The following is a 25,875-nucleotide window of genomic DNA, read 5'->3' on the forward strand; positions in this document are numbered from 1 at the left end:
TGTATGGCGAGAGTACAGCGCTCCTATGGCGAGTGTACGGCGAGAGTACAGCGGTCCTATGGCGAGAGTACAGCGCTCTTACGGCGAGTGTACGGCGCGTGTACAGCGCTCCTATGGCGAGAGTACAGCGCTTTTACGGCGAGTGTACATCGAGTGTACAGCGCTCTTACGGCGAGTGTACGGCGAGTGTACAGCGCTCCAATGGCGAGTGTACGGCGAGTGTACAGCGCTCCTATGGCGAGTGTACGGCGAGTGTACAGCGCTCCTATGGCGAGTGTACGGCGCGTGTACAGCGCGCCTATGGCGAGTGTACGGCGCGTGTACAGCGCTCCTATGGCAAGTGTACGGCGAGTGTATAGCGCTCCTATGGCGAGTGTACGGCGAATGTACAGCGCTCCTATGGCGAGTGTATGGCGAGGGTACAGCGCTAGTACGGCGACTGTACGGCGAGAGTACAGCGCTCCTATTGCGAGTGTACGGCGAGTGTACAGCGCTCCAATGGCGAGTGTACAGTGCTCCTATGGCGAGTGTACGTCGAGTGTACATCGTTCCTACGGCGAGTGTACGGCGAGTGTACAGCGCTCGAATGGCGAGTGTACGGTGAGTGTACAGCGCTCCTATGGTGAGCGTACGGCGAGTGTACAGCGTTCTTACGGCGAGTGTACGGCGAGAGAACAGCGCTCCTGTGGCGAGTGTACGGCGAGTGTACAGCGCTCTTACGGCGAATGTACGGTGAGAGTACAGCGCTCTTACGGCAAGTGTACGGCGAGTGAACAGCGCTCTTACGCCGAGTGTACGGCGAGAGTACAGCGCTCTTACGGCGAGTGTACGGCGAGAGTACAGCGCTCCTATGGCGAGAGTACGGCGAGAGTACAGCGCTCCAATGGCGAGTGTACGGCGAGAGTACAGTGCTCCTATGGTGAGTGTACGGCGAGTGTACAGCGCTCCTATGGCGAGTGTACGGCGAGGGTACGGCGAGTGTACAGTGCTCCCATGGCGAGTGTACGGCGAGTGTACAGCGCTCCTATGGCGAGTGTACGGCGAGTGTACAGCGCTCCTATGGCGAGTGTACGGCGAGTGTACAGCGCTCTTACGCGAGTGTACGGCGATAGTACAGCGCTCCTATGGCGAGTGTACGGCGAGTGTATGGCGAGTGTACAGCGCTACTATGGCGAGTGTATGGCGAGTGTACAGCGCTCTTACGGCTAGTGTACGGCGTGAATACAGCGCTCCTATGGTGAGTGTACGGCGAGTGTACGGCGAGAGTACAGCGCTCTTATGGCGAATGTACGGCGAGTGTACAGCGCTCTTACTCCGAGTGTACGGCGAGTGTACAGCGGTCTTACGGCGAGTGTATGGCGAGAGTAGAGCGCTCCTATGGCGAGTGTACGGTGAGAGTACAGCGGTCCTATGGCGAGTGTTCGGCGAGAGTACAGCGCTCTTACGGCGAGTGTACGGTGAGAGTACAGCGCTCTTACGGCGAGTGTATGGCGAGAGTACAGCGCTCTTACGGCGAGTGTATGGCGAGAGTACAGCGCTCCTATGGCGAGTGTACGGCGAGAGTACAGCGGTCCTATGGCGAGAGTACAGCGCTCTTACGGCGAGTGTACGGCGCGTGTACAGCGCTCCTATGGCGAGAGTACAGCGCTTTTACGGCGAGTGTACGGCGAGTGTAAAGCGCTCTTACGGCGAGTGTACGGCGAGTGTACAGCGCTCCAATGGCGAGTGTACGGCGAGTGTACAGCGCTCCTATGGCGAGTGTACGGCGAGTGTACAGCGCTCCTATGGCGAGTGCACAGCGCGTGTACAGCGCGCCTATGGCGAGTCTACGGCGCGTGTACAGCGCTCCTATGGCAAGTGTACGGCGAGTGTACAGCGCTCCTATGGCGAGTGTACGGCGAATGTCCAGCGCTCCTATGGCGAGTGTATGGCGAGGGTACAGCGCTAGTACGGCGACTGTACGGCGAGAGTACAGCGCTCCTATTGCGAGTGTACGGCGAGTGTACAGCGCTCCAATGGCGAGTGTACAGTGCTCCTATGGCGAGTGTACGGCGAGTGTACATCGTTCCTACGGCGAGTGTACGGCGAGTGTACAGCGCTCGAATGGCGAGTGTACGGTGAGTGTACAGCGCTCCTATGGTGAGTGTACGGCGAGTGTACAGCGTTCTTACGGCGAGTGTACGGCGAGAGAACAGCGCTCCTGTGGCGAGTGTACGGCGAGCGTACAGCGCTCTTACGGCGAATGTACGGCGAGAGTACAGCGCTCTTACGGCAAGTGTACGGCGAGTGTACAGCGCTCTTACGCCGAGTGTACGGCGAGAGTACAGCGCTCTTACGGCGAGTGTACGGCGAGAGCACAGCGCTCCTATGGCGAGAGTACGGCGAGTGTACAGCGCTCTTACGGCGAGTGTACGGCGAGTGTACAGTGCTCTTACGGCGAGTGTAAGGCGAGAGTACAGAGCTCCTATGGCGAGTGTACGGCGAGTGTACAGCGCTCTTACGGCGAGTGTACGGCGAGTGTACAGCGCTCTTACGGCGTGTGTACGGCGAGAGTACAGCGCTCCTATGGCGAGTGTACAGCGAGTGTACATCGCTCTTACGACGAGTGTACGGCGAGAGTACAGCGCTCCTATGGTGAGTGTACGGCGAGAGTACAGCGCTCCTATGGCGAGTGTACGGCGAGAGTACAGCGCTCCTATGGCGATTGTACGGCGAGTGTACAGCGCTCTTACGGCGAGTGTACGGCGAGAGTACAGCGCTCCTATGGTGAGTGTACGGCGAGAGTACAGCGCTCCTATGGCGAGTGTACGGGGAGAGTACAGCGCTCCTGTGGCGAGTGTATGGCGAGTGTACAGCTCTCTTACGGTGAGTGTCCGGCGAATGTACAGCGCTCCTATGGCGAGTGTACGGCGAGTGTACAGCGCTCCTATGGCGAGTGTACGGCGAGTGTACAGCGCTCCTATGGCAAGTGTACGGCGCTCTTACGGCAAGTGTACGGCGAGTATAGAGCGCTCTTACGGCGAGTGTACGGCGAGAGTACAGCGCTCTTACGGCGAGTGTACGGCGAGAGTACAGCGTTCCTATGGCGAGTGTACGGCGAGTGTACAGCGCTCTTACGGCGAGTGTACGGCGAGAGTACAGCGTTCCTATGGCGAGTGTACGGCGAGTGTACAGCGCTCCTATGGCGAGTGTACGGCGAGTGTGCAGCGCTTCTATGGCGAGTGTACGGCGAGTTTACAGCGCTCCTGTGGCGAGTGTACGGCAAGTGTACAGCGCTCCAATGGCGAGTGTACGGCGAGTGTACAGCGCTCTAACGGCGAGTGTACGGCGAGAGTACAGCGCACCTATGGCGAGTGTATGGCGAGAGAACAGCGCTCCTATGGCGAGTTTATGGCGAGTGTACAGCGCTCCTATGGCGAGTGTACGGCGAGTGTACAGCGCTCCTATGGCGAGTGTACGGCGAGAGTACAGCGCTCCTATGGCGAGTGTATGGCGAGTGTACAGCTCTCTTACGGCGAGTGTACGGCATCAGTTCAACGCTCCTATGGCGAGTGTACAGCGCTCCTATGGCGAGTGTACGGCGAATGTACAGCGCTCCTATGGCGAGTGTACGGCGAGTGTACAGCGCTCCTATGGCGAGTGTACGGCGAGTGTACAGCGCTCCTATGGCAAGTGTACGGCGCTCTTACGGCGAGTGTACGGTGAGTATAGAGCGCTCTTACGGCGAGTGTACGGCAAGAGTACAGCGCTCTTACGGCGAGTGTACGGCGAGAGTACAGCGTTCCTATGGCGAGTGTACGGCGAGTCTACAGCGCTCTTACGGCGAGTGTACGGCGAGAGTACAGCGTTCCTATGGCGAGTGTACGGCGAGTGTACAGCGCTGCTACGGCGAGTGAACGCGAGTGTACAGCGCTCCTATGGCGAGTGTACGGCGAGTTTACAGCGCTCCTGTGGCGAGTGTATGGCGAGTGGACAGCTCTCTTACGGTGAGTGTACGTCGAGTGTACAGCGCTCCTATGGCGAGTGTACGGCGAGTGTACAGCGCTCTAACGACGAGTGTACGGCGAGAGTACAGCGCTCCTATGGCGAGTGTATGGCGAGAGAACAGCGCTCCTATGGCGAGTTTATGGCGAGTGTACAACGCTCCTATGGCGAGTTTATGGCGAGTGTACAGCGCTCTTATGGCGTGTGTACGGCGAGAGTACAGCGCTCCTATGGCGAGTGTATGGCGAGTGTACAGCTCTCTTACGGCGAGTGTACGGCATCAGTACAGCGCTCCTATGGTGAGTGTACGGCGAGAGTACAGCGCTCCTATGGCGAGTGTATGGCGAGTGTACAGCGCTCTTATGGCGTGTGTACGGCGTGAGTACAGCGCTCCTATGGCGAGTGTACAGCGAGAGTACAGCGCTCCTATGGCAAGTGTATGGCGAATGTACAGCGCTCTTACGGCGAGTGTACGGCGAGAGTACAGCGCTCCTGTGGCGAGTGTACGGCATGTGTACAGTGCTCCTAAGGCGAGTGTACGGCGTGTGTACAGTGCTCCCATGGCGAGTGTACGGCGAGTGTACAGCGCAACTATGGCGAGTGTACGGCGAGTGTACAGCGCTCCTATAGCAAGTATACGGCGAGTGTACAGCGCTCTTACGGCGAGTGTACGGCGAGAGTACAGCGCTCCTATGGCGAGTGTACGGCGAGTGTATGGCGAGTGTACAGCGCTCCTATGGCGAGTGTATGGCGAATGTACAGCGCTCCTATGGCGAGTGTACGGCGAGTGTACAGCGCTCCTATGGCGAGTGTACGGCGAGTGTACAGCGCTCTTACGGCGAGTGTACGGCGAGAGTACTGCGCTCCTATGGCGAGTGTACGGCGAGTGTACAGCGCTCTTACGGCGTGTGTACGGCGTGTGTACAGCGCTCCTATGGCGAGTGTACGGCGACAGTACAGCGCTCCTATCGCGAGTGTATGGCGAGTGTACAGCGCTCTTACGGCGAGTGTACGGCGACAGTACAGCTCTCCTATGGCAAGTGTACGGCGAGAGTACAGCGCTCCTATGGCGAGTGTACGGTGTGCGTACAGCGCTCCGATGGCGAGTGTACAGCGCTCCCATGGCGAGTGTACGGCGAGTGTACAGCGCTCCGATGGCAAGTGTACGGCGCTCTTACGGCGAGTGTACGGCGAGTATAGAGCGCTCCTTTGGCGAGTGTGCGGCGAGTGTACAGCGCTCCTATGGCGAGTGTACGGCGAATGTACAGCGCTCCTATGGCGAGTGTACGGCGAGTGTACAGCGCTCCTATGGCGAGTGTACGGCGAGTGTACAGCGCTCCTATGGCAAGTGTACGGCACTCTTACGGCAAGTGTACGGCGAGTATAGAGCGCTCTTACGGCGAGTGTACGGTGAGAGTACAGCGCTCTTACGGCGAGTGTACGGCGAGAGTACAGCGTTCCTATGGCGAGTGTACGGCGAGTGTACAGCGCTCTTACGGCGAGTGTACGGCGAGAGTACAGCGTTCCTATGGCGAGTGTACGGCGAGTGTACAGCGCTCCTATGGCGAGTGTACGGCGAGTGTACAGCGCTTCTATGGCGAGTGTACGGCGAGTTTACAGCGCTCCTGTGGCGAGTGTACGGCAAGTGTACAGCGCTCCAATGGCGAGTGTACGGCGAGTGTACAGCCCTCTAACGGCGAGTGTACGGCGAGAGTACAGCGCACCTATGGCGAGTGTATGGCGAGAGAACAGCGCTCCTATGGCGAGTTTATGGCGAGAGTACAGCGCTCCTATGGCGAGTGTACGGCGAGTGTACAGCGCTCCTATGGCGATTGTACGGCGAGAGTACAGCGCTCCTATGGCGAGTGTATGGCAAGTGTACAGCTCTCTTACGGCGAGTGTACGGCATCAGTTCAACGCTCCTATGGCGAGTGTACGGCGAGTGTACAGTGCTCCTATGGCGAGTGTACGGCGTGCGTACAGCGCTCCAATGGCGAGTGTACAGCGCTCCTATGGCGAGTGTACGGCGAGTGTACAGCGCTCCTATGGCAAGTGTACGGCGCGCTTACGGCGAGTGTACGGCGAGTATAGAGCGCTCCTATGGCGAGTGTACGGCGAGTGTACAGCGCTCCTATGGCGAGTGTACGGCGAATGTACAGCGCTCCTATGGCGAGTGTACGGCGAGTGTACAGCGCTCCTATGGCGAGTGTACGGCGAGTGTACAGCGCTCCTATGGCAAGTGTACGGCGCTCTTACGGCGAGTGTACGGTGAGTATAGAGCGCTCTTACGGCGAGTGTACGGCGAGAGTACAGCGCTCTTACGGCGAGTGTACGGCGAGAGTACAGCGTTCCTATGGCGAGTGTACGGCGAGTCTACAGCGCTCTTACGGCGAGTGTACGGCGAGAGTACAGCGTTCCTATGGCGAGTGTACGGCGAGTGTACAGCGCTGCTACGGCGAGTGTACGCGAGTGTACAGCGCTCCTATGGCGAGTGTACGGCGAGTTTACAGCGCTACTGTGGCGAGTGTATGGCGAGTGTACAGCGCTCCTATGGCGAGTGTACGGCGAGTGTACAGCGCTCCAATGGCGAGTGTACGGCGAGTGTACAGCGCTCTAACGGCGAGTGTACGGCGAGAGTACAGCGCAGCTATGGCGAGTGTATGGCGAGAGAACAGCGCTCCTATGGCGAGTTTATGGCGAGTGTACAGCGCTCCTATGGCGAGTGTACGGCGAGTGTACAGCGCTCCTATGGCGAGTGTACGGCGAGAGTACAGCGCTCCTATGGCGAGTGTATGGCGAGTGTACAGCTCTCTTACGGCTAGTGTACGGCATCTGTACAGCGCTCCTATGGTGAGTGTACGGCGAGAGTACAGCGCTCCTATGGCGAGTGTATGGCGAGTGTACAGCGCTCTTATGGCGTGTGTACGGCGTGAGTACAGCGCTCCTATGGCGAGTGTACAGCGAGTGTACAGCGCTCCTATGGCAAGTGTATGGCGAATGTACAGCGCTTTTACGGCGAGTGTACGGCGAGAGTACAGCGCTCCTGTGGCGAGTGTACGGCATGTGTACAGTGCTCCTAAGGCGAGTGTACGGCGTGTGTACAGTGCTCCCATGGCGAGTGTACGGCGAGTGTACAGCGCTCCTATGGCGAGTGTACGGCGAGTGCACAGCGCTCCTATAGCAAGTATACGGCGAGTGTACAGCGCTCTTACGGCGAGTGTACGGCGAGAGTACAGCGCTCCTATGGCGAGTGTACGGCGAATGTATGGCGAGTGTACAGCGCTCCTATGGAGAGTGTATGGCGAGTGTACAGCGCTCTTACGGCTAGTGTATAGCGTGAGTACAGCGCTCCTATGGTGAGTGTACGGCGAGTGTACAGCGCTCTTATGGCGAGTGTACGGCGTGTGTACAGCGCTCTTACGGCGAGTGTACGGCGAGAGTACAGCGCTCCAATGGCGAGTGTACGGCGAGTGTACAGCGCTCTTACGGCGAGTGTACGGCGAGTGTACAGCGCTCTTACGGCGAGTGTACGGCGAGTGTACAGCGCTCTTACGGCGAGGGTACGGCGAGAGTAGAGCGCTCCTATGGCGAGTGTACGCTGAGAGTACAGCGCTCCTATGGCGAGTGTACGGCGAGAGTACAGCGCTCTTACGGCGAGTGTACGGTGAGAGTACAGCGCTCTTACGGCGAGTGTACGGCGAGAGTACAGCGCTCTTACGGCGAGAGTACAGCGCTCCTATGGCGAGTGTACGGCGAGAGTACAGCGCTCCTAAGGCGAGAGTACAGCGCTCTTACGGCGAGTGTACGGCGCGTGCACAGCGCTCCTATGGCGAGAGTACAGCGCTCTTACGGCGAGTGTACGGCGAGTGTACAGCGCTCTTACGGCGAGTGTACGGCGAGTGTACAGCGCTCCAATGGCGAGTGTACGGCGAGTGTACAGCGCTCCTATGGCGAGTGTACGGCGAGTGTACAGCGCTCCTATGGCGAGTGTACGGCGAGTGTACAGCGCGCCTATGGCGAGTGTACGGCGAGTGTACAGCGCTCCTATGGCGAGTGTACGGCGAGTGTACAGCGCTCCTGTGGCGAGTGTACGGTGAATGTACAGCGCTCCTATGGTGAGTGTACGGCGAGTGTACAGCGTTCTTACGGCGAGTGTACGGCGAGAGTACAGCGCTCCTATGGCGAGTGTACGGCGAGTGTACAGGGCTCCAATGGCGAGTGTACAGTGCTCCTATGGCGAGTGTACGGCGAGTGTACAGCGCTCTTACGGCGAGTGTACGGCGAGTGTGCAGCGCTCTTACAGCGAGTGTACGGCGAGAGTAGAGCGCTCCTATGGCGAGTGTACGGTGAGAGTACAGCGCTCCTATGGCGAGTGTTCGGCGAGAGTACAGCGCTCTTACGGCGAGTGTACGGTGAGAGTACAGCGCTCTTACGACGAGTGTACGGCGAGAGTAGAGCGCTCCTATGGCGAGTGTACGGTGAGAGTACAGCGCTCCTATGGCGAGTGTTCGGCGAGAGTACAGCGCTCTTACGGCGAGTGTACGGTGAGAGTACAGCGCTCTTACGGCGAGTGTACGGCGAGAGTACAGCGCTCTTACGGCGAGAGTACAGCGCTCCTATGGCAAGTGTACGGCGAGAGTACAACGACCTATGGCGAGTGTACGGCGAGTGTACAGCGCTCTGACGGCGAGTGTACGGCGAGAGTACAGCGCTCCTATGGCGAGTGTACAGCGAGTGTACAGCGCTCCTATGGCGAGTGTACGGCGAGTGTACAGCGCTCTTACGGCGAGTGTATGGCGAGAGTACAGCGCTCCTATGGTGAGTGTATGGCGAGACTACAGCGCTCCTATGGCAAGTGTACGGCGAGTGTACAGCGCTCCTATGGCGAGTTTACAGCGAGTGCACAACGCACCTATGGCGAGTGTACGTCGAGTGTAGAGCGCTCTTACGGCGAGTGTACGGCGTATGTACAGCGCTCTGACGGCGAGTGTACGGCTAGAGTACAGCGCTCCTATGGCGCGTGTACGGCGAGTGTATGGCGAGTGTACGGTGAGAGTACAGCGCTCTTACGGCGAGTGTACGGCGTGAGTACAGCGCTCTTACGGCGAGTGTACGGCGAGAGTACACGCTCCTATGGCGAGTGTACGGCGAGTGTACAGCGCTCCTATGGCGAGTGTATGGCGTGTGTACAGCGCTCTTACGGCGAGTGTACGGCGAGAGTACAGCGCTCCAATGGCGAGTGTACGGCGAGAGTACAGTGCTCCTATGGTGAGTGTACGGCGAGTGTACAGCGCTCCTATGGCGAGTGTACGGCGAGTGTACGGCGAGTGTACAGTGCTCCCATGGCGAGTGTACGGCGAGTGTACAGTGCTCCTATGGCGAGTGTACGGCGAGTGTACAGCGCTCCTATGGCGAGTGTACGGCGAGTGTACAGTGCTCTTACGGCGAGTGTACGGCGAGAGTACAGCGTTCCTATGGCGAGTGTACGGCGAGTGTACAGCGCTCCTATGGCGAGTGTACGGCGAGTGTACAGCGCTTCTATGGCGAGTGTACGGCGAGTTTACAGCGCTCCTGTGGCGAGTGTACGAAAGTGTACAGCGCTCCAATGGCGAGTGTACGGCGAGTGTACAGCGCTCTAACGGCGAGTGTACGGCGAGAGTACAGCGCACCTATGGCGAGTGTATGGCGAGAGAACAGCGCTCCTATGGCGAGTTTATGGCGAGTGTACAGCGCTCCTATGGCGAGTGCACGGCGAGTGTACAGCGCTCCTATGGCGAGTGTACGGCGAGAGTACACCGCTCCTATGGCGAGTGTATGGCGAGTGTACAGCTCTCTTACGGCGAGTGTACGGCATCAGTTCAACGCTCCTATGGCGAGTGTACGGCGAGTGTACAGTGCTCCTATGGCGAGTGTACGGCGTGCGTACAGCGCTCCAATGGCGAGTGTACAGCGCTCCTATGGCGAGTGTACGGCGAGTGTACAGCGCTCCTATGGCAAGTGTACGGCGCGCTTACGGCGAGTGTACGGCGAGTATAGAGCGCTCCTATGGCGAGTGTACGGCGAGTGTACAGCGCTCCTATGGCGAGTGTACGGCGAATGTACAGCGCTCCAATGGCGAGTGTACGGCGAGAGTACAGTGCTCCTATGGTTAGTGTACGGCGAGTGTACAGCGCTCCTATGGCGAGTGTACGGCGAGTGTACGGCGAGTGTACAGTGCTCCCATGGCGAGTGTACGGCGAGTGTACAGCGCTCCTATGGCGAGTGTACGGCGAGTGTACAGCGCTCCTATGGCGAGTGTACGGCGAGTGTACAGCGCTCTTACGGCGAGTGTACGGCGAGAGTACAGCGTTCCTATGGCGAGTGTACGGCGAGTGTACAGCGCTCCTATGGCGAGTGTACGGCGAGTGTACAGCGCTTCTATGGCGAGTGTACGGCGAGTTTACAGCGCTCCTGTGGCGAGTGTACGAAAGTGTACAGCGCTCCAATGGCGAGTGTACGGCGAGTGTACAGCGCTCTAACGGCGAGTGTACGGCGAGAGTACAGCGCACCTATGGCGAGTGTATGGCGAGAGAACAGCGCTCCTATGGCGAGTTTATGGCGAGTGTACAGCGCTCCTATGGCGAGTGCACGGCGAGTGTACAGCGCTCCTATGGCGAGTGTACGGCGAGAGTACACCGCTCCTATGGCGAGTGTATGGCGAGTGTACAGCTCTCTTATGGCGAGTGTACGGCATCAGTTCAACGCTCCTATGGCGAGTGTACGGCGAGTGTACAGTGCTCCTATGGCGAGTGTACGGCGTGCGTACAGCGCTCCAATGGCGAGTGTACAGCGCTCCTATGGCGAGTGTACGGCGAGAGTACAGCGCTCCTATGGCAAGTGTACGGCGCGCTTACGGCGAGTGTACGGCGAGTATAGAGCGCTCCTATGGCGAGTGTACGGCGAGTGTACAGCGCTCCTATGGCGAGTGTACGGCGAATGTACAGCGCTCCTATGGCGAGTGTACGGCGAGTGTACAGCGCTCCTATGGCGAGTGTACGGCGAGTGTACAGCGCTCCTATGGCAAGTGTACGGCGCTCTTACGGCGAGTGTACGGTGAGTATAGAGCGCTCTTACGGCGAGTGTACGGCGAGAGTACAGCGCTCTTACGGCGAGTGTACGGCGAGAGTACAGCGTTCCTATGGCGAGTGTACGGCGAGTCTACAGCGCTCTTACGGCGAGTGTACGGCGAGAGTACAGCGTTCCTATGGCGAGTGTACAGCGCTGCTACGGCGAGTGTACGGCGAGTGTACAGCGCTCCTATGGCGAGTGTACGGCGAGTTTACAGCGCTCCTGTGGCGAGTGTATGGCGAGTGTACAGCGCTCCTAAGGCGAGTGTACGGCGAGTGTACAGCGCTCCAATGGCGAGTGTACGGCGAGTGTACAGCGCTCTAACGGCGAGTGTACGGCGAGAGTACAGCGCAGCTATGGCGAGTGTATGGCGAGAGAACAGCGCTCCTATGGCGAGTTTATGGCGAATGTACAGCGCTCCTATGGCGAGTGTACGGCGAGTGTACAGCGCTCCTATGGCGAGTGTACGGCGAGAGTACAGCGCTCCTATGGCGAGTGTATGGCGAGTGTACAGCTCTCTTACGGCGAGTGTACGGCATCAGTACAGCGCTCCTATGGTGAGTGTACGGCGAGAGTACAGCGCTCCTATGGCGAGTGTATGGTGAGTGTACAGCGCTCTTATGGCGTGTGTACGGCGTGAGTACAGCGCTCCTATGGCGAGTGTACAGCGAGAGTACAGCGCTCCTATGGCAAGTGTATGGCGAATGTACAGCGCTCTTACGGCGAGTGTACGGCGAGAGTACAGCGCTCCTGTGGCGAGTGTACGGCATGTGTACAGTGCTCCTAAGGCGAGTGTACGGCGAGAGTACAGCGCTCCTAAGGCGAGTGTACGGCGTGTGGACAGTGCTCCCATGGCGAGTGTACGGCGAGTGTACAGCGCTCCTATGGCGAGTGTACGGCGAGTGTACAGCGCTCCTATAGCAAGTATACGGCGAGTGTACAGCGCTCTTACGGCGAGTGTACGGCGAGAGTACAGCGCTCCTATGGCGAGTGTACGGCGAGTGTATGGCGAGTGTACAGCGCTCCTATGGCGAGTGTATGGCGAGTGTACAGCGCTCTTACGGCTAGTGTACGGCGTGAGTACAGCGCTCCTATGGTGAGTGTACGGCGAGTGTACAGCGCTCTTACGGCGAGTGTACGGCGAGAGTACAGCGCTCTTATGGCGAGTGTACGGCGAGTGTACAGCGCTCTTACGGCGAGTGTACGGCGAGAGTACAGCGCTCCTATGGCGAGTGTACGGCGAGTGTACAGCGCTCTTACGGCGAGTGTACGGCGAGTGTACAGCGCTCTTACGGCGAGTGTACGGCGAGTGTACAGCGCTCTTACGGCGAGTGTACGGCGAGAGTAGAGCGCTCCTATGGCGAGTGTACGGTGAGAGTACAGTGCTCCTATGGCGAGTGTTCGGCGAGAGTACAGCGCTCTTACGGCGACTGTACGGTGAGAGTACAGCGCTCTTACGGCGAGTGTACGGCGAGTGTACAGCGCTCTTACGGCGAGAGTACAGCGCTCCTATGGCGAGTGTACGGCGAGAGTACAGCGCTCCTATGGCGAGTGTACAGCGCTCCTATGGCGAGTGTACGGCGAATGTACAGCGCTCCTATGGCGAGTGTACGGCGAGTGTACAGCACTCCTATGGCGAGTGTACGGCGAGTGTACAGCGCTCCTATGGCAAGTGTACGGCGCTCTTACGGCGAGTGTACGGTGAGTATAGAGCGCTCTTACGGCGAGTGTACGGCGAGAGTACAGCGCTCTTACGGCGAGTGTACGGCGAGAGTACAGCGTTCCTATGGCGAGTGTACGGCGAGTCTACAGCGCTCTTACGGCGAGTGCACGGCGAGAGTACAGCGTTCCTATGGCGAGTGTACGGCGAGTGTACCGCGCTGCTACGGCGAGTGTACGCGAGTGTACAGCGCTCCTATGGCGAGTGTACGGCGAGTTTACAGCGCTCCTGTGGCGAGTGTATGGCGAGTGTACAGCGCTCCTATGGCGAGTGTACGGCGAGTGTACAGCGCTCCAATGGCGAGTGTACGGCGAGTGTACAGCGCTCTAACGGCGAGTGTACGGCGAGAGTACAGCGCAGCTATGGCGAGTGTATGGCGAGAGAACAGCGCTCCTATGGCGAGTTTATGGCGAGTGTACAGCGCTCCTATGGCGAGTGTACGGCGAGTGTACAGCGCTCCTATGGCGAGTGTACGGCGAGAGTACAGCGCTCCTATGGCGAGTGTATGGCGAGTGTACAGCTCTCTTACGGCGAGTGTACGGCATCAGTACAGCGCTCCTATGGTGAGTGTACGGCGAGAGTACAGCGCTCCTATGGCGAGTGTATGGCGAGTGTACAGCGCTCTTATGGCGTGTGTACGGCGTGAGTACAGCGCTCCTATGGCGAGTGTACAGCGAGAGTACAGCGCTCCTATGGCAAGTGTATGGCGAATGTACAGCGCTCTTACGGCGAGTGTACGGCGAGAGTACAGCGCTCCTGTGGCGAGTGTACGGCATGTGTAAAGTGCTCCTAAGTCGAGTGTACGGCGTGTGTACAGTGCTCCCATGGCGAGTGTACGGCGAGTGTACAGCGCTCCTATGGCGAGTGTACGGCGAGTGTACAGCGCTCCTATAGCAAGTATACGGCGAGTGTACAGCGCTCTTACGGCGAGTGTACGGCGAGAGTACAGCGCTCCTATGGCGAGTGTACGGCGAGTGTATGGCGAGTGTACAGCGCTCCTATGGCGAGTGTATGGCGAGTGTACAGCGCTCTTACGGCTAGTGTACGGCGTGAGTACAGCGCTCCTATGGTGAGTGTACGGCGAGTGTACAGCGCTCTTACGGCGAGTGTACGGCGAGAGTACAGCGCTCTTATGGCGAGTGTACGGCGAGTGTACAGCGCTCTTACGGCGAGTGTACGGCGAGAGTACAGCGCTCCTATGGCGAGTGTACGGCGAGTGTACAGCGCTCTTACGGCGAGTGTACGGCGAGTGTACAGCGCTCTTACGGCGAGTGTACGGCGAGTGTACAGCGCTCTTACGGCGAGGGTACGGCGAGAGTAGAGCGCTCCTATGGCGAGTGTACGGTGAGAGTACAGCGCTCCTATGGCGATTGTTCGGCGAGAGTACAGCGCTCTTACGGCTAGTGTACGGTGAGAGTACAGCGCTCTTACGGCGAGTGTACGGCGAGAGTACAGCGCTCTTACGGCGAGAGTACAGCGCTCCTATGGCGAGTGTACGGCGAGAGTACAGCGCTCCTATGGCGAGAGTACAGCGCTCTTATGGCGAGTGTACGGCGCGCGTACAGCGCTCCTATGGCGAGAGTACAGCGCTCTTACGGCGAGTGTACGGCGAGTGTACAGCGCTCTTACGGCGAGTGTACGGCGAGTGTACAGCGCTCCAATGGCGAGTGTACGGCGAGTGTACAGCGCTCCTATGGCGAGTGTACGGCGAGTGTACAGCGCTCCTATGGCGAGTGTACGGCGAGTGTACAGCGCGCCTATGGCGAGTGTACGGCGAGTGTACAGCGCTCCTATGGCGAGTGTATGGCGAGTGTACAGCGCTCCTATGGCGAGTGTACGGTGAATGTACAGCGCTCCTATGGTGAGTGTACGGCGAGTGTACAGCGTTCTTACGGCGAGAGTACAGCGCTCCTATGGCGAGTGTACGGCGAGAGTACAGCGCTCCTATGGCGAGTGTACAGCGCTCCTATGGCGAGTGTACGGCGAATGTACAGCGCTCCTATGGCGAGTGTACGGCGAGTGTACAGCGCTCCTATGGCGAGTGTACGGCGAGTGTACAGCGCTCCTATGGCAAGTGTACGGCGCTCTTACGGCGAGTGTACGGTGAGTATAGAGCGCTCTTACGGCGAGTGTACGGCGAGAGTACAGCGCTCTTACGGCGAGTGTACGGCGAGAGTACAGCGTTCCTATGGCGAGTGTACGGCGAGTCTACAGCGCTCTTACGGCGAGTGCACGGCGAGAGTACAGCGTTCCTATGGCGAGTGTACGGCGAGTGTACCGCGCTGCTACGGCGAGTGTACGCGAGTGTACAGCGCTCCTATGGCGAGTGTACGGCGAGTTTACAGCGCTCCTGTGGCGAGTGTATGGCGAGTGTACAGCGCTCCTATGGCGAGTGTACGGCGAGTGTACAGCGCTCCAATGGCGAGTGTACGGCGAGTGTACAGCGCTCTAACGGCGAGTGTACGGCGAGAGTACAGCGCAGCTATGGCGAGTGTATGGCGAGAGAACAGCGCTCCTATGGCGAGTTTATGGCGAGTGTACAGCGCTCCTATGGCGAGTGTACGGCGAGTGTACAGCGCTCCTATGGCGAGTGTACGGCGAGAGTACAGCGCTCCTATGGCGAGTGTATGGCGAGTGTACAGCTCTCTTACGGCGAGTGTGCGGCATCAGGACAGCGCTCCTATGGTGAGTGTACGGCGAGAGTACAGCGCTCCTATGGCGAGTGTATGGCGAGTGTACAGCGCTCTTATGGCGTGTGTACGGCGTGAGTACAGCGCTCCTATGGCGAGTGTACAGCGAGAGTACAGCGCTCCTATGGCAAGTGTATGGCGAATGTACAGCGCTCTTACGGCGAGTGTACGGCGAGAGTACAGCGCTCCTGTGGCGAGTGTACGGCATGTGTAAAGTGCTCCTCAGTCGAGTGTACGGCGTGTGTACAGTGCTCCCATGGCGAGTGTACGGCGAGTGTACAGCGCTCCTATGGCGAGTGTACGGCGAGTGTACAGCGCTCCTATAGCAAGTATACGGCGAGTGTACAGCGCTCTTACGGCGAGTGTACGGCGAGAGTACAGCGCTCCTATGGCGAGTGTACGGCGAGTGTATGGCGAGTGTACAGCGCTCCTATGGCGAGTGTATGGCGAGTGTACAGCGCTCTTACGGCTAGTGTACGGCGTGAGTACAGCGCTCCTATGGTGAGTGTACGGCGAGTGTACAGCGCTCTTACGGCGAGTGTACGGCGAGAGTACAGCGCTCTTATGGCGAGTGTACGGCGAGTGTACAGCGCTCTTACGGCGAGTGTACGGCGAGAGTACAGCGCTCCTATGGCGAGTGTACGGCGAGTGTACAGCGCTCTTACGGCGAGTGTACGGCGAGTGTACAGCGCTCTTACGGCGAGTGTACGGCGAGTGTACAGCGCTCTTACGGCGAGGGTACGGCGAGAGTAGAGCGCTCCTATGGCGAGTGTACGGTGAGAGTACAGCGCTCCTATGGCGATTGTTCGGCGAGAGTACAGCGCTCTTACGGCTAGTGTACGGTGAGAGTACAGCGCTCTTACGGCGAGTGTACGGCGAGAGTACAGCGCTCTTACGGCGAGAGTACAGCGCTCTTATGGCGAGTGTACGGCGCGCGTACAGCGCTCCTATGGCGAGAGTACAGCGCTCTTACGGCGAGTGTACGGCGAGTGTACAGCGCTCTTACGGCGAGTGTACGGCGAGTGTACAGCGCTCCAATGGCGAGTGTACGGCGAGTGTACAGCGCTCCTATGGCGAGTGTACGGCGAGTGTACAGCGCTCCTATGGCGAGTGTACGGCGAGTGTACAGCGCGCCTATGGCGAGTGTACGGCGAGTGTACAGCGCTCCTATGGCGAGTGTATGGCGAGTGTACAGCGCTCCTATGGCGAGTGTACGGTGAATGTACAGCGCTCCTATGGTGAGTGTACGGCGAGTGTACAGCGTTCTTACGGCGAGAGTACAGCGCTCCTATGGCGAGTGTACGGCGAGTGTACAGGGCTCCAATGGCGAGTGTACAGTGCTCCTATGGCGAGTGTACGGCGAGTGTACAGCGCTCTTACGGCGAGTGTACGGCGAGTGTACAGCGCTCTTACGGCGAGTGTACGGCGAGAGTAGAGCGCTCCTATGGCGAGTGTACGGTGAGAGTACAGCGCTCCTATGGCGAGTGTTCGGCGAGAGTACAGCGCTCTTACGGCGAGTGTACGGTGAGAGTACAGCGCTCTTACGGCGAGTGTACGGCGAGAGTAGAGCGCTCCTATGGCGAGTGTACGGTGAGAGTACAGCGCTCCTATGGCGAGTGTTCGGCGAGAGTACAGCGCTCTTACGGCGAGTGTACGGCGAGAGTACAGCGCTCTTACGGCGAGAGTACAGCGCTCCTATGGCAAGTGTACGGCGAGAGTACAACGCTCCTATGGCGAGAGTACAGCGCTCTTACGGCGAGTGTACGGCGCGTGTACAACGCTCCTATGGCGAGAGTACAGCGCTCTTACGGCGAGTGTACGGCGAGTGTACAGCGCTCTTACGGCGAGTGTACGGCGAGTGTACAGCGCTCCAATGGCGAGTGTACGGCGAGTGTACAGCGCTCCTATGGCGAGTGTACGGCGAGTGTACAGCGCGCCTATGGCGAGTGTACGGCGAGTGTACAGCGCACCTATGGCGAGTGTACGGCGAGTGTACATGGCTCCTATGGCGAGTGTACGGTGAATGTACAGCGCTCCTATGGTGAGTGTACGGCGAGTGTACAGCGTTCTTACGGCGAGTGTACGGCGAGAGTACAGCGCTCCTATGGCGAGTGTACGGCGAGTGTACAGCGCTCCAATGGCGAGTGTACAGTGCTCCTATGGCGAGTGTACGGCGAGTGTACATCGTTCCTACGGCGAGTGTACGGCGAATGTACAGCGCTCCTATGGCGAGTGTACGGCGAGTGTACAGCGCTCCTATGGTGAGTGTACGGCGAGTGTACAGCGTTCTTACGGCGAGTGTACGGCGAGAGAACAGCGCTCCTGTGGCGAGTGTACGGCGAGTGTATAGCGCTCTTACGGCGAGTGTACGGAGAGAGTACAGCGCTCCTATGGCGAGTGTACGGCGAGTGTACAGCGCTCCAATGGCGAGTGTACAGTGCTCCTATGGCGAGTGTACGGCGAGTGTACATCGTTCCTACGGCGAGTGTACAGCGAATGTACAGCGCTCCTATGGCGAGTGTACGGCGAGTGTACAGCGCTCCTATGGTGAGTGTACGGCGAGTGTACAGCGTTCTTACGGCGAGTGTACGGCGAGAGAACAGCGCTCCTGTGGCGAGTGTACGGCGAGTGTACAGCGCTCTTACGGCGAATGTACGGCGAGAGTACAGCGCTCTTACGGCGAGTGTACGGCGAGTGTACAGCGCTCTTACGCCGAGTGTACGGCGAGAGTACAGCGCTCTTACGGCGAGTGTACGGCGAGAGTACAGCGCTCCTATGGCGAGAGTACGGCGAGTGTACAGCGCTCTTACGGCGAGTGTACGGCGATTGTACATCGCTCTTATGACGAGTGTACGGCGAGAGTACAGCGCTCCTACGGCGAGTGTACGGCGAGTGTACAGCGCTCTGACGGCGAGTGTACGGCGAGAGTACAGCGCTCCTATGGCGAGTGTACAGCGAGTGTACAGCGCTCCTATGGCGAGTGTACGGCGAGTGTACAGCGCTCTTACGGCGAGTGTATGGCGAGAGTACAACGCTCCTATGGTGAGTGTATGGCGAGAGTAGAGCGCTCCTATGGCAAGTGTACGGCGAGTGTACAGCGCTCCTATGGCGAGTGTACAGCGAGTGCACAACGCACCTATGGCGAGTGTACGTCGAGTGTAGAGCGCTCTTACGGCGAGTGTACGGCGTGTGTACAGCGCTCTTACGGCGAGTGTACGGCTAGAGTACAGCGCTCCTATGGCGCGTGTACGGCGAGTGTATGGCGAGTGTACGGTGAGAGTACAGCGCTCTTACGGCGAGTGTACGGCGTGAGTACAGCGCTCTTACGGCGAGTGTACGGCGAGAGTACACGCTCCTATGGCGAGTGTACGGCGAGTGTACAGCGCTCCTGTGGCGAGTGTATGGCGTGTGTACAGCGCTCTTACGGCGAGTGTACGGCGAGAGTACAGCGCTCCAATGGCGAGTGTACGGCGAGAGTACAGTGCTCCTATGGTGAGTGTACGGCGAGTGTACAGCGCTCCTATGGCGAGTGTACGGCGAGTGTACGGCGAGTGTACAGTGCTCCCATGGCGAGTGTACGGCGAGTGTACAGCGCTCCTATGGCGAGTGTACGGAGAGTGTACAGCGCTCCTATGGCGAGTGTACGGCGAGTGTACAGCGCTCTTACGGCGAGTGTACGACGAGAGTACAGCGTTCCTATGGCGAGTGTACGGCGAGTGTACAGCGCTCCTATGGCGAGTGTACAGCGCTTCTATGGCGAGTGTACGGCGAGTTTACAGCGCTCCTGTGGCGAGTGTACGAAAGTGTACAGCGCTCCAATGGCGAGTGTACGGCGAGTGTACAGCGTTCTAACGGCGAGTGTACGGCGAGAGTACAGCGCACCTATGGCGAGTGTATGGCGAGAGAACAGCGCTCCTATGGCGAGTTTATGGCGAGTGTACAGCGCTCCTATGGCGAGTGTACGGCGAGTGTACAGCGCTCCTATGGCGAGTGTACGGCGAGAGTACACCGCTCCTATGGCGAGTGTATGGCGAGTGTACAGCTCTCTTACGGCGAGTGTACGGCATCAGTTCAACGCCCCTATGGCGAGTGTACGGCGAGTGTACAGTGCTCCTATGGCGAGTGTACGGCGTGCGTACAGCGCTCCAATGGCGAGTGTACAGCGCTCCTATGGCGAGTGTACGGCGAGTGTACAGCGCTCCTATGGCAAGTGTACGGCGCGCTTACGGCGAGTGTACGGCGAGTATAGAGCGCTCCTATGGCGAGTGTACGGCGAATGTACAGCGCTCCTATGGCGAGTGTACGGCGAATGTACAGCGCTCCTATGGCGAGTGTACGGCGAGTGTACAGCGCTCCTATGGCGAGTGTACGGCGAGTGTACAGCGCTCCTATGGCAAGTGTACGGCGCTCTTACGGCGAGTGTACGGCGAGAGTACATCGCTCTTACGGCGAGTGTACGGCGAGAGTACAGCGTTCATATGGCGAGTGTACGGCGAGTCTACAGCGCTCTTACGGCGAGTGTACGGCGAGAGTACAGCGTTCCTATGGCGAGTGTACGGCGAGTGTACAGCGCTGCTACGGCGAGTGTACGGCGAGTGTACAGCGCTCCTATGGCGAGTGTACGGCGAGTTTACAGCGCTCCTGTGGCGAGTGTATGGCGAGAGAACAGCGCTCCTATGGCGAGTTTATGGCGAGTGTACAGCGCTCCTATGGCGAGTGTACGGCGAGTGTACAGCGCTCCTATGGCGAGTGTACGGCGAGAGTACAGCGCTCCTATGGCGAGTGTATGGCGAGTGTACAGCTCTCTTACGGCGAGTGTACGGCATCAGTACAGCGCTCCTATGGTGAGTGTACGGCGAGAGTACAGCGTTCCTATGGCGAGTGTATGGCGAGTGTACAGCGCTCTTATGGCGTGTGTACGGCGTGAGTACAGCGCTCCTATGGCGAGTGTACAGCGAGAGTACAGCGCTCCTATGGCAAGTGTATGGCGAATGTACAGCGCTCTTACGGCGAGTGTACGGCGAGAGTACAGCGCTCCTGTGGCGAGTGTACGGCATGTGTACAGTGCTCCTAAGGCGAGTGTACGGCGTGTGTACAGTGCTCCCATGGCGAGTGTACGGCGAGTGTACAGCGCTCCTATGGCGAGTGTACGGCGAGTGTACAGCGCTCCTATAGCAAGTAAACGGCGAGTGTACAGTGCTCTTACGGCGAGTGTACGGCGAGAGTACAGCGCTCCTATGGCGAGTGTACGGCGAGTGTATGGCGAGTGTACAGCGCTCCTATGGCGAGTGTATGGCGAGTGTACAGCGCTCTTACGGCTAGTGTACGGCGTGAGTACAGCGCTCCTATGGTGAGTGTACGGCGAGTGTACAGCGCTCTTACGGCGAGTGTACGGCGAGAGTACAGCGCTCTTATGGCGAGTGTACGGCGAGTGTACAGCGCTCTTACGGCGAGTGTACGGCGAGAGTACAGCGCTCCTATGGCGAGTGTACGGCGAGTGTACAGCGCTCTTACGGCGAGTGTACGGCGAGTGTACAGCGCTCTTACGGCGAGTGTACGGCGAGTGTACAGCGCTCTTACGGCGAGTGTACGGCGAGAGTAGAGCGCTCCTATGGCGAGTGTACGGTGAGAGTACAGCGCTTCTATGGCGAGTGTTCGGCGAGAGTACAGCGCTCTTACGGCGAATGTACGGTGAGAGTACAGCGCTCTTACGGCGAGTGTACGGCGAGAGTACAGCGCTCTTACGGCGAGAGTACAGCGCTCCTATGGCGAGTGTACGGCGAGAGTACAGCGCTCCTATGGCGAGAGTACAGCGCTCTTACGGCGAGTGTACGGCGCGTGTACAGCGCTCCTATGGCGAGAGTACAGCGCTCTTACGGCGAGTGTACGGCGAGTGTACAGCGCTCCAATGGCGAGTGTACGGCGAGTGTACAGCGCTCCTATGGCGAGTGTACGGCGAGTGTACAGCGCTCCTATGGCGAGTGTACGGCGAGTGTACAGCGCGCCTATGGCGAGTGTACGGCGAGTGTACAGCGCTCCTATGGCGAGTGTACGGCGAGTGTACAGCGCTCCTATGGAGAGTGTACGGTGAATGTACAGCGCTCCTATGGTGAGTGTACGGCGAGTGTACAGCGTTCTTACGGCGAGTGTACGGCGAGAGTACAGCGCTCCTATGGCGAGTGTACGGCGAGTGTACAGCGCTCCAATGGCGAGTGTACAGTGCTCCTATGGTGAGTGTACGGCGAGTGTACAGCGCTCTTACGGCGAGTGTACGGCGAGTGTACAGCGCTCTTACGGCGAGTGTACGGCGAGAGTAGAGCGCTCCTATGGCGAGTGTACGGTGAGAGTACAGCGCTCCTATGGCGAGTTTTCGGCGAGAGTACAGCGCTCTTACGGCGAGTGTACGGTGAGAGTACAGCGCTCTTACGGCGAGTGTACGGCGAGAGTAGAGCGCTCCTATGGCGAGTGTACGGTGAGAGTACAGCGCTCCTATGGCGAGTGTTCGGCGAGTCTACAGCGCTCTTACGGCGAGTGTACGGCGAGAGTACAGCGTTCCTATGGCGAGTGTACGGCGAGTGTACAGCGCTGCTACGGCGAGTGTACGGCGAGTGTACAGCGCTCCAATGGCGAGTGTACGGCGAGTGTACAGCGTTCTAACGGCGAGTGTACGGCGAGAGTACAGCGCACCTATGGCGAGTGTATGGCGAGAGAACAGCGCTCCTATGGCGAGTTTATGGCGAGTGTACAGCGCTCCTATGGCGAGTGTACGGCGAGTGTACAGCGCTCCTATGGCGAGTGTACGGCGAGAGTACACCGCTCCTATGGCGAGTGTATGGCGAGTGTACAGCTCTCTTACGGCGAGTGTACGGCATCAGTTCAACGCCCCTATGGCGAGTGTACGGCGAGTGTACAGTGCTCCTATGGCGAGTGTACGGCGTGCGTACAGCGCTCCAATGGCGAGTGTACAGCGCTCCTATGGCGAGTGTACGGCGAGTGTACAGCGCTCCTATGGCAAGTGTACGGCGCGCTTACGGCGAGTGTACGGCGAGTATAGAGCGCTCCTATGGCGAGTGTACGGCGAGTGTACAGCGCTCCTATGGCGAGTGTACGGCGAATGTACAGCGCTCCTATGGCGAGTGTACAGCGCTCCTATGGCGAGTGTACGGCGAGTGTACAGCGCTCCTATGGCGAGTGTACGGCGAGAGTACAGCGCTCTTACGGCGAGTGTACGGCGAGAGTACAGCGTTCATATGGCGAGTGTACGGCGAGTCTACAGCGCTCTTACGGCGAGTGTACGGCGAGAGTACAGCGTTCCTATGGCGAGTGTACGGCGAGTGTACAGCGCTGCTACGGCGAGTGTACGGCGAGTGTACAGCGCTCCTATGGCGAGTGTACGGCGAATTTACAGCGCTCCTGTGGCGAGTGTATGGCGAGAGAACAGCGCTCCTATGGCGAGTTTATGGCGAGTGTACAGCGCTCCTATGGCGAGTGTACGGCGAGTGTACAGCGCTCCTATGGCGAGTGTACGGCGAGAGTACAGCGCTCCTATGGCGAGTGTATGGCGAGTGTACAGCTCTCTTACGGCGAGTGTACGGCATCAGTACAGCGCTCCTATGGTGAGTGTACGGCGAGAGTACAGCGCTCCTATGGCGAGTGTATGGCGAGTGTACAGCGCTCTTATGGCGTGTGTACGGCGTGAGTACAGCGCTCCTATGGCGAGTGTACAGCGAGAGTACAGCGCTCCTATGGCAAGTGTATGGCGAATGTACAGCGCTCTTACGGCGAGTGTACGGCGAGAGTACAGCGCTCCTGTGGCGAGTGTACGGCATGTGTACAGTGCTCCTAAGGCGAGTGTACGGCGTGTGTACAGTGCTCCCATGGCGAGTGTACGGCGAGTGTACAGCGCTCCTATGGCGAGTGTACGGCGAGTGTACAGCGCTCCTATAGCAAGTAAACGGCGAGTGTACAGTGCTCTTACGGCGAGTGTACGGCGAGAGTACAGCGCTCCTATGGCGAGTGTACGGCGAGTGTATGGCGAGTGTACAGCGCTCCTATGGCGAGTGTACAGCGCTCTTACGGCTAGTGTACGGCGTGAGTACAGCGCTCCTATGGTGAGTGTACGGCGAGTGTACAGCGCTCTTACGGCGAGTGTACGGCGAGAGTACAGCGCTCTTATGGCGAGTGTACAGCGAGAGTACAGCGCTCCTATGGCAAGTGTATGGCGAATGTACAGCGCTCTTACGGCGAGTGTACGGCGAGAGTACAGCGCTCCTGTGGCGAGTGTACGGCATGTGTACAGTGCTCCTAAGGCGAGTGTACGGCGTGTGTACAGTGCTCCCATGGCGAGTGTACGGCGAGTGTACAGCGCTCCTATGGCGAGTGTACGGCGAGTGTACAGCGCTCCTATAGCAAGTAAACGGCGAGTGTACAGTGCTCTTACGGCGAGTGTACGGCGAGAGTACAGCGCTCCTATGGCGAGTGTACGGCGAGTGTATGGCGAGTGTACAGCGCTCCTATGGCGAGTGTATGGCGAGTGTACAGCGCTCTTACGGCTAGTGTACGGCGTGAGTACAGCGCTCCTATGGTGAGTGTACGGCGAGTGTACAGCGCTCTTACGGCGAGTGTACGGCGAGAGTACAGCGCTCTTATGGCGAGTGTACGGCGAGTGTACAGCGCTCTTACGGCGAGTGTACGGCGAGAGTACAGCGCTCCTATGGCGAGTGTACGGCGAGTGTACAGCGCTCTTACGGCGAGTGTACGGCGAGTGTACAGCGCTCTTACGGCGAGTGTACGGCGAGTGTACAGCGCTCTTACGGCGAGTGTACGGCGAGAGTAGAGCGCTCCTATGGCGAGTGTACGGTGAGAGTACAGCGCTTCTATGGCGAGTGTTCGGCGAGAGTACAGCGCTCTTACGGCGAATGTACGGTGAGAGTACAGCGCTCTTACGGCGAGTGTACGGCGAGAGTACAGCGCTCTTACGGCGAGAGTACAGCGCTCCTATGGCGAGTGTACGGCGAGAGTACAGCGCTCCTATGGCGAGAGTACAGCGCTCTTACGGCGAGTGTACGGCGCGTGTACAGCGCTCCTATGGCGAGAGTACAGCGCTCTTACGGCGAGTGTACGGCGAGTGTACAGCGCTCCAATGGCGAGTGTACGGCGAGTGTACAGCGCTCCTATGGCGAGTGTACGGCGAGTGTACAGCGCTCCTATGGCGAGTGTACGGCGAGTGTACAGCGCGCCTATGGCGAGTGTACGGCGAGTGTACAGCGCTCCTATGGCGAGTGTACGGCGAGTGTACAGCGCTCCTATGGAGAGTGTACGGTGAATGTACAGCGCTCCTATGGTGAGTGTACGGCGAGTGTACAGCGTTCTTACGGCGAGTGTACGGCGAGAGTACAGCGCTCCTATGGCGAGTGTACGGCGAGTGTACAGCGCTCCAATGGCGAGTGTACAGTGCTCCTATGGTGAGTGTACGGCGAGTGTACAGCGCTCTTACGGCGAGTGTACGGCGAGTGTACAGCGCTCTTACGGCGAGTGTACGGCGAGAGTAGAGCGCTCCTATGGCGAGTGTACGGTGAGAGTACAGCGCTCCTATGGCGAGTTTTCGGCGAGAGTACAGCGCTCTTACGGCGAGTGTACGGTGAGAGTACAGCGCTCTTACGGCGAGTGTACGGCGAGAGTAGAGCGCTCCTATGGCGAGTGTACGGTGAGAGTACAGCGCTCCTATGGCGAGTGTTCGGCGAGTCTACAGCGCTCTTACGGCGAGTGTACGGCGAGAGTACAGCGTTCCTATGGCGAGTGTACGGCGAGTGTACAGCGCTGCTACGGCGAGTGTACGGCGAGTGTACAGCGCTCCAATGGCGAGTGTACGGCGAGTGTACAGCGTTCTAACGGCGAGTGTACGGCGAGAGTACAGCGCACCTATGGCGAGTGTATGGCGAGAGAACAGCGCTCCTATGGCGAGTTTATGGCGAGTGTACAGCGCTCCTATGGCGAGTGTACGGCGAGTGTACAGCGCTCCTATGGCGAGTGTACGGCGAGAGTACACCGCTCCTATGGCGAGTGTATGGCGAGTGTACAGCTCTCTTACGGCGAGTGTACGGCATCAGTTCAACGCCCCTATGGCGAGTGTACGGCGAGTGTACAGTGCTCCTATGGCGAGTGTACGGCGTGCGTACAGCGCTCCAATGGCGAGTGTACAGCGCTCCTATGGCGAGTGTACGGCGAGTGTACAGCGCTCCTATGGCAAGTGTACGGCGCGCTTACGGCGAGTGTACGGCGAGTATAGAGCGCTCCTATGGCGAGTGTACGGCGAGTGTACAGCGCTCCTATGGCGAGTGTACGGCGAATGTACAGCGCTCCTATGGCGAGTGT

Source organism: Scyliorhinus torazame, chromosome 22, assembly GCF_047496885.1.
Source record: "Scyliorhinus torazame isolate Kashiwa2021f chromosome 22, sScyTor2.1, whole genome shotgun sequence".
NCBI lineage: Eukaryota > Metazoa > Chordata > Chondrichthyes > Carcharhiniformes > Scyliorhinidae > Scyliorhinus > Scyliorhinus torazame.